Here is a 15,033-nt window from a genome sequence, read left to right on the forward strand (position 1 = left end):
AAAAAAAAAAAAAAAAGAATTTCCGGGGTGTTTAAAAGTGATTCCGTGGTCCTGCAGGAACAGTCTGCTGCGGGAGGTTTGGGGAAAGGCACAAGGACCCACATTTTCCAAGCACTTCAGGTAATTCCAGGTCAGGTGGTTGGTGGAGACACTTTAAGAAAACTTCTCCAGGCAGCTTTGTGCATAGTCTCAGTGGGGGGAGGCGGGGTAGGAGGACTGTGGCCCTGCTGGTCTTGCTCATGCTTGCCCTGGACAGACTGTATTCTGAGCTAGCCCTTTTGAGGCAGGAACGAAGGCTGGTTTAGGATTAAGTCACCTGCTCATACTCAGTGCCAGTCCCATGTTTGCTGAACTCGCTTGCCGTTCCCTGTATCTCTTACTGACACAGTGGACATGGTGTCCTCAGAGATGGTCTTGTGGTCATTGAAAACTCCTAAGAATCCAAGGGAGTATTATTGACACAAAGGTAGCGGCCATAAATGGGCGTACGGGTGATGAGGGTGATGCTGATGTAATCACTTTTAAATGATGTGCTGGGCAAAAAGGGGTCAGGAATCAGGTACACACACAAAGAGCTTCAGATAAGGGAAGGGCAGGAACAAGGTGGGAAGGTGAGCACACAAGGTGTTTGAGGTTATTCATCTGGTTTTTCAAGGAATATTTTATGAGTGCCATGTGTGTGCCAGACACTTTGCAAAGTATGGGGAATACAATACAATCTTGCTTAAAAGCAGACAGGGCCTCGCAGACCTTCGCCCAGGACTGGATTTCACAGGTGAAGAGGAGAATGGGAAAGGAGGCTTTGAGTTGTAACGAAGCCTTCATAAAAGGAAAAAGTGGGAAATAACACTGTTAAGAAAGTTGGGCTCCAGATGATGGGATGAGGAAGGAATTCCTGAATCTCAGAGAACCCGTGTTTCCGCAGATAAAAGTTGGGACTATGGATCCCAATAATAATAGTAAAATAATGATAATGATAATAATAATAATAAACAACTCACGATTTTGTCTCAAGCTCTTACCTTCACCAGTGAAGTAGTTGGAAACCCACCTTCCAGCCCGGCCCACCCTGCCTTTCAAGTCTTCAGATTCTGGAACCGCAGTAGCCCCGCCCCGTGCTTCTGTCGCCTCAGGCTTCCTCCTCTCGCTTAGCAGGTAAGTTCTCAACTGCTCCTCCTCTCTTTTCTAGGAAGGGCTGCATCTACTTGTTTCTTATTTGCTTATATTTCTTTAACATTTACTTGTTGAATAGATAATGTTGTCATTAGTTGAAAAATCAAAACTATCAAAGAGGAGCCAACTAGGCCAGGCTTGGTGGCTCACGCCTGGACCCCCAGCACTCTGGGAAGCTGAGGCAGGTGGATTGTCTGAGCTCAGGAGTTGGAAACCAGCCTGAGCAAGAGAGAGACCATCCCCTACCGTCTCTCAAAATAGCGGTGGGGGTGGCACCTGTAGCTCAAGGAGTAGGGAGCCAGCCCCATATGCCCGAGGTGGTGGGTTCAAACTTAGCCCCGGCCAAAAACAGCAAAAAAAAAAAAAAAAAAAAAAATAGTGGTGCGTGGTACTGACAGCTGTAGTCCCAGCTACTTGGGGAGCTGAAGCAGGAGGATCACTTAAGCCCAAGAGTTTGAGGTTGCTGTGAGCTGTGACATTACAGCAGTCTAACTAGGGTGACTGAATGAGACTCTGTCTCAAAAAGAAGGGGGAGGGACCCAATGACTAGGGTTCATGCTATTCCCGCCTCCTTGCCATGACTCCTCCCAGAGGCAACCAGTGCTTCTCATTTCTTGTGTATCTTCCCCAAGATAGTCTCTGAATATTAAGATATATATTCTTCATTTTTTAGAAAAAATATAGTACATTTTAGATACTATTTTGTACCTTCTTTCACCTATTTAAAAATATTTCTTGGAGATATTGCCTACAACGAGGAACCTCCTTGTTCTTTCTGTGACTGCATGGTATCCACGCTATATATATGGCTAAGATTTAGTTAACTAGTCCCCCATTAATGGTCATTTAGGATGTTTCCAAATTTTTATCATTATGTAATGATAAAATAATGATAATTTTTTACTGATAACATGTAATGTACATATGAGTTTAATAACATGTATACTGTTATAACCTCATGGACTGCAGGTTAAATTCCTAGAAGCAAGAATTGTTGGGTGCAAAGATATGAGCTTTGGTAGTTTTAGTGGATACTTTCAGATTGCCTTCCACTGATGTGTCCACCAACAATGTATAATTGCATATTTTGCCACACCCTTGCTGCCATAAATTAATCAATATTTTTTGACATTTGCAAGCTTGTAGGTAAAAAAATGTGTCTCATTGAAAATTTATTTATTTATTTTTTTGGTTTTGACTTCAGAATTTTATTTTAAAGATTGTACAAGGCCAGATTATGAGACTATTGCAAACCTGGGTGGGTGATTTGTCAGGTGTATGAGATGAAACAGAAAAAACAATAAAGTGCAAAGACATAAGTAAATACATTTCCCATTTTACAGAATCATTCAGTAGTAACATAACCATTTAGTTAACCATTGGTTAACCAGTTAACTATTCAAAGTAATCATTCAAATTTCTCTTTCTACATGAATCACATTAGTAACTTAAAATGTTTCTGCACATTAAAAAGTAATTGTAATTAAGAATTACATTAATTAAAGTATCAGGCACTTAAGAGCCAGGTGTTGTGGCATGAGCCTATAGACCCAGCTACTCAGGAGGTTGAGGTGCGAAGATCATTTGAGCCCAGAAGTGGGAGTTAAGCCTGGATAACAGAGCAAAACCCAGTTTCTTAAAAAAAAAAAAAAAAAAAAAATATATATATATATATATCTTAGGCATTTAACTGAAAATAAGGCATGGGCCACTTTAGAAGTATTAAAATAGTGTGCAAGAACAAGTTTTATGAAAGTATCTCAAAAGGCTAATACGTCGTGCCTGGATGTGCTTCCTTGTGGATGTGCTTTTAGGGTGTCTGATTCTTTTAACCTCAATTTGGATGACATAAGGTAGGGTAACAGGGGGCAGCTTGTTCAGAAACACAAACCTTCTCCTATGATATATTCCAAGTGATCTATTAACCTGCTAAAATCATGAAAAAAATCTTTCCACAATCACAATGGTATATATACTCTTTTCAGCACAGAAACATCTGTAGTTATCACTGATGGCACATACCTTCTTTAGATACTTTTCCCTTTCATCAAAGAATTCAATCACAAACACTAAACAACTAAAGGCTCAGTATAAACTCTCCCAAATTCTCCTAATGTGACTGGACCTTTATAAGCACCAGAAAATGTATACCATTAACTTGAAAAGACAAAAGGACCCAATTCCTAAGAGGCTTAACCCTCATGTCTCAGACATGGCTGCATGGCCAGGAAAATGAGCACCATGATGGATTCCCACATTATTCACACTGTGCTGGTGGACACAGTCAGTGTTGTTTCTATTGCAGTCTGGGGCAGGGGCAAGGCCCTTGTGTTCCACTGGTTTCCACCACATTGACAGTGGTCACTGGCAGCAGAAAGCCATTTCCTGTCATGCTGGTCTATTCCAGAATTCTATGGAAAATTCTCTATTTCCACCAGCACGGGACCAGAAGCTACAGAAGGAATCACAGGCAGAGTAGATCTCACACGCCAAGCCTGTTGAGAGCCACTGCTCTGGGTTGAGACATCATTGTGAATACCGAGTTCTTCAGGTTTTGCTGTACATGTACCTGCTTTCATTTGTAGAGTTCAAGGAGAATACTGTTTGCTGGGCCTTCTTTCAAAGGATGCTTTATTGGTTTTGTGGTCTGATACTCAGTTTTCCCACTGTATCTAAATCGGGATCCTAGTTGAATAAATCCCGACGAGAAGAACTCTTTTGGACAGGGCTTCCAAGGTGGAAGAAGGCAGGATGTGCCACAGCACATTTCCATAAATGTTTGCATGCTTTGGGATGATCCATTCTAAAGACAAATGTGTGCTCCTATTCTTTGCCCTGAAAATCATCTTCTACAACCACCAGAGTTAATTTATTCTTCTTAAAATCCAATCTGGTTATCTTGGGCCAAAAAATAAACCAATTTTGGTCTCGGACTCCTGTTGGGGTCAGTCCCAAACTACAGTCATTACCACACGCATGACCACACGCATATCCACCCCATTCCTTTCTAGCCATTTGGCTATATTCAGACATTAGTTTCAGCTTGGGCTGGTGTCTGACCTCTGTATTCCTTCCATTTCTTAAAAATAGCCGGTTCTGTCTCTTTATTCTGGATGGGCATAAACCTGACCTCAGTAACAAGTTCAGGACTATGCTCAGCAAGATCACGATGACCAAGTCCAGCTTGCAGAGTGTATGTAGGCTGCCAGCTGCAAGCTGTGTCAAAGGCACCTTCTAATCTGCCACTGAGAATATCTTGTTTTAACTGAAGAATAAATATCGGGTTAGTTCTTCATGAAGATTATTTGGTCCTGAGGAATAAAACTTAACTCGAAGATGCAGGCAGTAGGGTGAACTGAGTTTTCCTTGCTTTTTGAAGCTTTTTGTTCCATCCAGCCAATGCACTACTTGTGCTGAATCCATAAATCTCAGACCAAAATAGTCACTTTCAATAAGGTCCAAGTGGTACATAATCTGATCAAACAACTCTTCTCCTTTGGTTTTTTCGGCAAAGCCACACATCAGTGCCATCCAGAAGGGACACTCCACATGTGATGATAAAATCTCCAGCTGCAGGAGTATGTGTGGCAGCTCGCTGTGCCTCTCCGAGTGGTTCCTTCTCTGTGTGTTTTCGCGTTGACTGATGCCCAAGTGTTTTACGGAAGAAGCTCAGCATTTTTGTCACTGGGCTGGGGACACCAGGGCACCAGCGACCACAGGGCCAGAATGGGAAAACTAGGGCGGCCCCTAGTTGGCGGCCCCACGGGAGTCGCCAAAAAATGGTGGCCTGCAGAGCGCCCCCCAGCGGTAACCCCCGGGAGGACCCTGAAAATTTAATTTTTATTCCTCTTATAAGTGGATTTCAACAACCCTTTTGTATGTTTAAAATCTGTTTTCATATTATTTTGTAGGATTTGTTCCCCTATATTCATTCCTCCTTTTTTATTGGGTTATGTTATATTTTTCCTTTTTATTAACAAGAAGCTCTTTATATAATAGGCCAAATTGGCTCTTAGTAATGTGAGTTGCAAATGTATTTTCCAGTCTATCATTTGTCTTTTAGCTTTATTTATGTTGGCTTGTTGAAGGGACTTTGAGAAATTTGCATAGTGTTGAATAAATCAATCTTTTCTTTTATGGCTTCTGTTGTGTTTCATAGTTGAAAAGATATTCTTTATACCAAGATTACTATTATTACCTTTGAGATAGTGTCTACTATCTCAAGTAGTAATAGATATTATTGAGAAGTAATTGATATTATTGATATAGTGTCTACTATCTCAAGTAGTAATAGATATTACTACTATTACCTTTGAGATAGTGTCTTGCTCTGTTGTCTGGGTGGAGTGTAGAGGTGCCACCATCGCTCACTGTAACCTCAAACTTCTGACCTCAAGGAATGCTTCTGCTCCAACCTCCAGAGTAGCTGGGACTATAATTTATGTAGAGGTGGGATCTTGCTATGTTGCTCAGGTTGGTCTCAAACTCTTGGCCTGAAGTCACCTTCTTATTTTGGCCTCCTAAACTGCTAGGATTATAGGACACAAATACAAAGATTATTAAAAATTTTTCTCATAAAGTCTTTTAACACTTTCATATTTTATTTTTATATTAAAAATTTAAAGCTGTATTAAATTTATCCTCAAGTAAGTTATGAGGTATGAATTCAACTTCATTTTTTTCCCCCAGATGGTTATCCAGTTATTTCAACATCATCTTTCCTGCACTAATTTGAAATGTTATCCTTTTCATATGTTAAATTTTCACATATGCCTAGATTTACTTATACACTCTTTATTTTGTTCTATTTGTCTATTTATTATCAACATCACACTATTTTAATAATTAATTATAAAATGTCAATATTTGGCTGGGCTGACCATTATTACTCTTTTTTCCCAGAAGTTTCTTGACTACTTTGCTTGTTTATTTCTATATATAATTTTTAGGATCAGCTTACCTAGTAAAAAATCTCATTTTTTTCAAGATTTTTAAATTTATGATCTATTTATAGACTAATTTAGGGGAAAATGGCATTTATGATGTTTCCATTCTGAGACTTTATTATTTGATCAGGGTAATTTTTCTGTGTCCAATAGTAACATTTAAAAATTTTTATTTCATATAGATCTTACTTGTTCCTTGTTATTTCTCAGTAGCTTTTCTTTTCTTTATTGTAAATTGTAACTGGTTGTGATTTGTATTTGTGAAGGTCATTGAGATAGTTATTTCTGCATGTTAATTTTGACTTTTCTTGTTTATGAAACAGACACACTAAATGAGGAGTTTTAATCATTAAAAATTAATTTGTTCCCCCTTTGTAATATAAATTCATGCGGTAAGTTTTTTCTTTATTACTGATCGGTTCAAGTTTTCTTGTGTGGTGACTAATGTTGAGTGCTCTTTACTTTGACAGAACTCATCATCTAATTTGTCATGGATGGTGTCTATGTGTATGGTGTATTAGGAGTTTTATGTTATTTATGTCAATACCACTATTTTGTGTCAAATCAATAAAAAATTTAAATATTTTTCCAATGAATGTATGACTCAATCTTCATCAGTTCAATTATCAAACAACACAGGACCCTATTCATCATAATCTGTGACTTCTGCTAGAGATCTGTTTCTTCCTATTTAATGAATTCTTGATTTTGCTATGATCTGAGATTTCTTTTGGTTATAAATTCCTTCTTGATATCACAACAATTTCTATCTGTCACTTTTGTGTCATAGTCCATTGATTTTGTATATGGATTTTCTCTAAGCTTTTTAATAAATTTAAAGATCAGAAAAGAAAGTCCTTTTCATATATATCCAATCAGGAATTATGTTCTAAAACATCTTTTGGTTATACCAGAGTTATAATTGTATATTTAAGCTTTAATAAGTTTTAAACAAGCATTTTGATTTTTGTCTATGTTCGTTTATCTTGCCTGTCTTTGAAAGGACATTTTAGAGCCATTAAAATGTTGTTTACTCAGGTAGCAGGGAGGGCTTGGACAGCACATCTTTGGGACCCTGGTGCAAGTTGGGGATTCATTCAGTTTGAGTTGTGTGGTTTGCAGTCGCTTCCTCGTATAATTGGGTACTGGTATTGTCCTGGTCTGGGATCGCCCCCAGGACTGGCTTACTCTTGTCTCCACTGCTGACCATGGGAACCCATCCTGTGGCCACTGCTCCAATGCCACAGGCAAGATGAACAGTTAAGGTCAGAGTAAAAGACAGTGTTCCTAAGTTAATTTTTGCAAATATTCAATAACATGGGGATGCGTCACGGGAGCCCTTCACAGGCTTGGAAAGATGTGGCCAGGACACGGGGGCCAGGGTGTGGGGGGCCAGGACGTGGGCCTCTCTGCCTGGTAGTCTGCTCTGCTGGCTGTACCTGCACAACCCTCACAGCTTCTATGGTTTCTTGTAGAAAGTCAAAGCTCCTTTGCTGACTTTTAGTCACAAAATTTTATCTCAGCTATGTGATTAGAATGTTCAGCCTGTGTAACAATGAATGCTTCTAACTTTATTCAAAGTTATACTCACCCCTACTTTTCCTGTTGGGGCCTCGTCAGGTGAGAGACTAGGTGGGCTCTAAACCAACTTGCTCCAAGTATAAATTTCACTCCTAATAATTTCCAGCCTATCTTTTTATTATTTTTCAGGTAAACAATCATGTGGTCTGAAAATACAGTTACCTCTGGAACCACATAGGTCTGAACCACAGAGGTCCACATGTGCGGGTTTACTCTGCCTCTGTTGCCCCTGAGTCAGACCACCCCTTCCTCTCCCTCCTACTTAACATGAAGACAAGGAGGGTGGAGACCTCTGTGCTATCCCTTCCTCTTAATGAATAGGAAATGTATTTTTTCTGCCTTATGATTTTTTTTCTCTAGCTTACATTATTGTAAGAATAAAGTATATAATACATATAACATTCAAAATACATGTTTGTCAACTATTTCTTTTATTGATAAGGTTTCTAGCCAATAGTAGACTGTCAGGAGTTATGTTCTATTGGGAGTCAAATTTTATATGGAACTCAGTTCCCCTAACGCCTGCGATGTTCAAGGGTCAATTCTAATTATCATCTTCTGCCTCTTTTTTTTTTTGGAGACAGGGTTTTACTGTCTCCCAGGCTGCTGTAGTGCAGTGCCTGATTATAGCCCACTGCAGCATCAAATTCCTGGGCTCAAACCATCTTCCTGCCTCAGCCTCCCAAGTAAACTAGGACTACAGATGCATGCCCCCACACCTGGCTAATTAAAAAAGATTTTTATTTTATTTTTTTAGAGACAGGATGTTGCTATGTTGGCCAGGATATTCTCAAACTCTTGGCCTCAAGCCATCCTCCTGCCTCAGCCTCTCAAAGGACCTGTAGTAGGATTACACAAGTAAGCCACTGTGCCCAGCCCTTTGTTGCTTTTATAGCATTTCTTTTTCTTGTCTGATTATTTTGGTTATTGTGCAGACAACTGAACACAGGTGGCCTGAAATTGCTTTCCTTAGAAAGACCTACTTGCAAGCCTGGTCCTTGGCTGGTATCTGGGAACTTAAATTTTGGGAGTGTCTGACATTTAACCAGTAAGCGTGGCTCATTCCTCCTGGACTGTACACACAGCGCAGTTTATGGTGACCACCAACTTTTCTTTGGGAGTCTGGATTTGGGTCCTTGCCAGGCAGAGGATATCTGTGTGACCAGCCCAATAAAAGCTCTGGGCACTGAGTCTCTGCTACACTTCCCTGGCTGGCAGCATTTCCCACTCATTTCTGGGAATATTAACATGTTCTTCACAACTGCCTTGGGAGAGGGTCCTTGACACTTGCTCCTGGCCCCCTCTGGAACTTTGTCCTATGACTTTTCCCTTTGTTGATTGTACTTGGTGTCCTTGCTATAATTAATCTCAAGGTGGTTGCTGCCATATGTTGAGTCTTGTGACTCCTAGAGAATTATTAAACCTGGGGGTGGTCTTGAGGGGCCTTGACACTACATGTGGTGGAGCCTGTCTGGGAGCTCAGAGCTCCTGGTTGAGGAGCTCTGGGGGGCTAGCTGGAACTCAGCACCCCAGGGGTCTGGCTGGGTAGTTCCCAGACACAGCCCAGGCATCTGCCTTTATCTTTCCTTGGAGATTTGTCCCAAATGGCTTTTTATATCTTTGTCTCAGCTTCCCTCTTCTAGCCCACACCTAATGCAGTCCACTGGGGTGGAGGGGGATGTGAAGATAATTTCTCTTTACAGATTCCTGTTCACTGAATCCTCTCCCCTCATGTAGGGGTCTATTAGATCCAGTTCCACATGCCAAGGGCAGAGAGGTGTTCTCAGTTCTCTAATGGGATCCAGGAGCTGGCCATCATCAGGTCCAATTCAGGCTGGTCACTTCCTCTTTCCTCTAAGGCAAGCCAGACCCTGAAATGCCCAAATGTATAGTTCTGGTTGACTCTACATAAACCCTGCCCAGCCAAGAAGCTTCAGTTAATTCAGGGATCATCATGACTCATGGAATGCTAGCTTCAGTGTTAAAACCATCCTCAGTGGTGATTAATCCAAGGATGCTGGAATGTGGTGGCAAAGATGCTTCAACATCAAGGGAGAGCAGCAGGAAACTGGCACGGGTATGTGAGGTAAAGTAGTGGGACAGGACTGATTGGGACCTGATGGAAGGAGACAGATTTAACGACTTTTGTGCATTGTGGGGCCCACTTCTCATTTTCAGAACCTATAGATTATTTCAGGATCCTCCTCAGCCCCAATCTACTCCTCATACCACAAGTCAGAGCTGACCTTCCCCAAAGCCACTTTGATCACAGCAGCGATTTCCCTGTCCCACAGGCTTGCTCTCGCCTCTCTTATACAAGTGCCCCTCATCAGTACTCTTCAAATCCCTCCAAAATTAGGCCCCAACCTGTGTATAATTCCTCAGTATTATAAGCATCCTAGTATAGTGTTTTATACATAGCATATGTGTGCACATACAGGTGTGTGTGTCTGTGTGTGTGTGTGTGTGTGTGAAGCTAGTTTTCTCATTGACATGGCTTCTATTCATGTTACTCCCCCTCAAAGGCACCTTCCTTTTCCATATAGTTGCTATTCTAGAAAGCTTGGTGTAGATATGGGCTGTTGAGGAGCTGGCAAGGGTTTAGAGTTCTTTTTTTTTTTTTTTTGCAGTTTTTGACTGGGGCTGGGTCTGAACCCGCCACTTCTGGCATATGGGGTTGGCGCCTCACTCCTTTGAGCCATAGGCGCCACCCGGGTTTAGAGTTCTTTTTAAGTCAAGATCCAAGTGTTCTGGAAGCCTTGGGGCTGTCCTCAAGACTTCCAAGGAGCAAGTGTGAGCTGGTTGCAGTTAATCTGCAGGGCAGTTAGATAAGCTCCTGTGTGGCTGATCTGAGCTGTGCTCATCCATCTCCATCAAAGCCTGTCCTTTGCTGGAATTCCAGACTAACCAAGGGAGGGAGACTTAGGCCCTAGTGAATTTAGCAATCAACAGAGTGAATTTTGAGGAAAAACTCTATTTTCAGATTGTACTTGCAAGTAACTGTCAGACATCAGGTTTAATCACTGCATGCAGTTACAGAGCTGACAATAAACACTTTTTTTTTTTTTGAGACAGAGTGTCACTCTCCCACCCTGGGTAGAGTGCTATGGTGTCATAACTCACAGCAACCTCAAACTCTTGGGCTCAAGTGGTCCTTCTGCCTCAGCCTCCCGAGTAGCTGATAGTACAGATGCCTGGCTGTTTTTTTTTTTTTTTTTCTGAGACAGGGTCTTTCTTGCTCTATTACCAAGGCTGGAGTATAGTGGCATGATCATAGCTCAGTGTAACTAACCTCCATCTCCTTAGCCTCCTGAGTAGCTTAGACTATAGCCACATACCATCATGTCTGGCTGATTTTTCTTTTCTTTTTTGTAGAGACAGAGTCTCTCTATGTTGCCCAGGCTGGTCTCAAATTCCTGGCCTCAAGTGATCCTCCTGCCTTAGCCTCCCAAAATGTTGGGATTGCAGATGTGAGCCACTGCATCCAATGATAAGAGCATATTAAAAAAATAGTTATTGGCAGCACCTGTGGCTTAGTGAGTAGGGCACCAGCCCCATATACTGAGTGTGGTGGGTTTGAACCTAGCCCCGGCCAAACTGTGACAAAAAAATAGTTGGCCTTTGTGGCGGGCTCCTGTAGTCCCAGCAAGTTGGGAGGCTGAGGCAAGAGAACTGCCTAAGACCAAGAGCTGGAGGTTGCTGTGACTCTACTGAGGGTGACAAAGCTAAGAAAAAAAAATAGTTATTTATAGAAGTAATTTGTGTTTATTATAAAAATTAATAGTTAAAAGTTATTAAGTAAAAATTTCCCCATCCCACTCTTCAGAACTGCACATTTTTCACAGATTCTTAGCAATTCTTTCCAATGCTTTATATGCACATACTTTTTTTGCACAAATGAGATGACATCATATATATAATTATATATTATAAATTATATATTTTATAATATATATATTATATATATAAAATCGTTTTCATCACTTATCCATAGAAGTCATGCATTTTTCCTGTTGGCATATAGAGATATCTCACATTGTTTTTGGTGGAGGCATTGTTTTCAGTGTTTTATTATATGGGTGTTCCATTATTTATTTTAGCTTTTTGGGACTTTTTTCCAGTTCTTTTACCACTACAGACAACACTATTATCAATCATTTTAGACAAAAAAAAAATCATTGTATGCTTCTAAAACTTTTCAGAAGACATTCCTGGAAATAAAATTGCTAGGTCAAAAATATGCACATTGCCTGAGCATGGCTTATACCTATAATCCCTGTACTCTGGGAGGCTGAGGCAGGTGGATTCTTGAGCCCAGGAATTTGAGACCACCCTGAGCAAGAGGGAGACCATTTCTACTAAAAATAGAAAAATTAGTTGAGCATTGTGGTGGGTCCCTGTAGTCTCATCTACTTGGGAGGCTTAGGCAAGAGGATTACTTGAGCCTAAAAGTTTGAGGTTGTTGTGAGCTGTGATGCCACAACATTCTACCTAGGATGACAGAGTAAGACTTTGTCTCCAAAAAATAATAACAAACAAACTCTGTCTCTCTGTCTCTCTCTCTCTCTCTCTATATATATATATATATGTACATTTATGTACATTTAATTCTGACAGATATTTACAAGTTCCCATACAAAAATATTTTGCTAATTTATATTTTCACTTATAGCATTTGAAAGACCAGCAACATCCTTGGCTACAAAGCTGGGAGGATGCATCTGTCTGCCTAATTTTACTCTCATACAGTAAAATGCAGTGGTGAAAAGAATACTCCAGGGCAATTCAAGAAATTCAGAGTCAGTTTGATGTAGTACTGAATTTCAGTTGCCTCAGCTATGCAGGTGGTGATAATAATGCTCCCGTTACAGTGCTGCTTTGAATGTTTGACGAGGTAATGGGGGTAAAGGGCACTGATGCCGGCTGAGTTGTGTGTTTGCTAATGCCCATGTCCGTGCACTCTTTCCAGCCTATATTTTCCAGCCTCCTTGCGATCAGGTGAGAACTGGGTTCTGACCAATCAGGTGTGGGCAGAGGGGATGGCTTATTCCCAGGCTCTCTGCCTTCCTCTGGAGCAACAGGGTCCTTGTGTTAGATGGGAAAGGACTGCAGGAGCCAGCCTGTGCCTCCATGTGGAGGAGCTGCTCTCTGTGCCTGGCATGCTGAGACTATACCTGATCAAGAAGTAGACTGTTGTTAAGTACTGAAGTTCTAGACTCTGTGATCAGCACAGCATGCTGCCCCACCTTTCCCAGCACAAGGGCTTAGCCAGAGCTGCAGGCATTCTGCAGGCATCTGTGGTCCTTCTAGGCTCAAGATTGGACCTGGGGCTTATTTAGTGACCTCAAGGAAGTCCCTTCCTGGAGGCCTCAGGCTCCTCATCTAATAAAGGACAGGGCAGAGTCTGATGACCCAACCATAATTATCTTTCCAGAGCTCACCCCTGATGGCAGAATCATTGGTTGGCAGGGATAAGCAAATGATTCAGGCACTGTGAAACAAAGTAGCAAATGTGAGAAGCCATGTTTGCTCCTTTCTGCTTGCCAGAATAACCTCCTGGTGCCCCTGACTCCATGACTACCAGCAGCTCTCTGGAAAGATGCTTCCAAGACAAAGTAGGATGGAGCATACAACCCCCAACCCTCCATGTCTCTCTCCTGAGTCACTGCGTTCCTTAAGAGACAGGTTGCCCTAATCTCCCTTTTTCTGATGAAGTTAGTAGTTAGTAGTTCTGTGATCTATTACCAGGTGCCTCTTACACTCAAATCTTGGTGCGATTCCACTTCTGTGTAACCTCTGAGCAGGTCTGACGTGCTTGGCTGCACTGAGCTCTCGCTATGGTACAGGATGTGGGCTGAGGCAGTGTGCTGGGGTGGTCTGATGGGACTGGCCTGGGGAGTAGGCCACAGTCTGGAGTCCTCAGTAAGACTTCTGAATAAAACTAACTTTAATTCTTTAAAAACGTGACTTTTCTTTCATCGATAGCACAAATGCCCAGAAATCTCAGCAGTAAGCATAGTGAGGGGGTCTAGGCAGGGTGTTGGAGCCTGGCTTCCTGCTTCCAGTGCCGCCCGTTCATGTGAAGCCATTCCTTTCCTGAGCCCTATGACCTTAGGGAAGGGATGTAGCCTCTTTGCCTCAGTTTTTCAGTATTTGTTGTTGCTTTTCTCATACAGATCTGGTGTATGCTTTGTTGGATTTATACCTGAGTGTTTCACTTCCTGGGGGCAGTGGTGCTGACTGAAGGACAGTTCTCCAGGTGGCCTTGGACTGACCCAGGTCTTCCCCCTTTCTTGCTTGTAGTTCTCAAGAATAACTGTAGAATGTGCTGAAAACATGACATGCCAAGATAAGGAGGAGCTGGCTAGAACAGCCTGGGCTTTGTTCCTGTCCCCACCTCCCATGCCCTTTAATGTGTCCCCTGGGGCATAAACCCCACAGTGGGCTGCTTTCTAGGGTCCCTCAGCAGTAGTGCAAGTAGGGGAAAGCACTGTTGCTATTCCCTCTGCCCTAGGCAGCTTTCTGAGCCTCCAGGCACCTGCTTGTCACGAATCCTAGGCTTCCCTTGGCTCTTGCTGTCTGTCTGAGAGTAATAAACCTGGTTTATGTAGCTTGTCACGTATGTGTTTTGTCTCATTAACCTCAGGCAAGTAACCATTGCACAACCCACGTGCTTCACAATGTATTATGTTTTTAATTTCAGATTCCACTTGTTCATTGCTGATACACAGGAATGTGATTGAATTTTGCATATTACCTTGTATTTTACAACCTTGCTATAGTTGCTTTTTAGTTCCAGGAAATTTTTGTTGTTATTCTTTCAGATTTTCTACACTGACAATCATGTCATCTACAAAGACAAAATAAAGTTTTATTTCTTCCTTTTTTTTTTTTTAATTGAATGGTAACTATGAACTATGTACATTAATGCACTTCTGGGGTACAGTGTGGTGTTTTCACGTACAATTTGAAACATTTCCATCAAACTGGTTAACATAGCCTTCATGTCATTTTCTTAGTTATTGTGTTAAAACGTTCATATTAGAAAGATTCTATCTTTCTAAAGATTCTCTTAGAAAGATTCTATCTTTCTAAAGATTCTCTTAGAAAGATTCTATCTTTCTAAAGATTCTCTTAGAAAGATTCACTTGTACCCTTGTAAGATAAACAGATAAACCACAGAAGTGATCCCTCCAATCCTCTGCCCTCCACCCATTTCCCCTTCCCCTCTCCCTCCCTCCTCCCCATATTCTTAGGCTGTTATTAGGTTATAGATTTCATATGAAAACTATAAATTAATTTCATAATAGGGCTGTGTACATTGGATACTTTT

General features: G+C 41.4%; 1 pseudogene; it reads right to left on the reverse strand.

Annotated features, from left to right (window-relative positions):
• Nucleotides 1-3,372: 3,372 nt before the first annotated feature.
• Nucleotides 3,373-4,849, reverse strand: LOC100946836 (annotated as a pseudogene).
• Between the last annotated feature and the right edge of the window lie 10,184 nt (nucleotides 4,850-15,033).

This window comes from Otolemur garnettii, unplaced genomic scaffold (genome assembly GCF_000181295.1).
Source record: "Otolemur garnettii isolate 467f Iridium unplaced genomic scaffold, OtoGar3 scaffold00045, whole genome shotgun sequence".
NCBI classification, from domain to species: domain Eukaryota; kingdom Metazoa; phylum Chordata; class Mammalia; order Primates; family Galagidae; genus Otolemur; species Otolemur garnettii.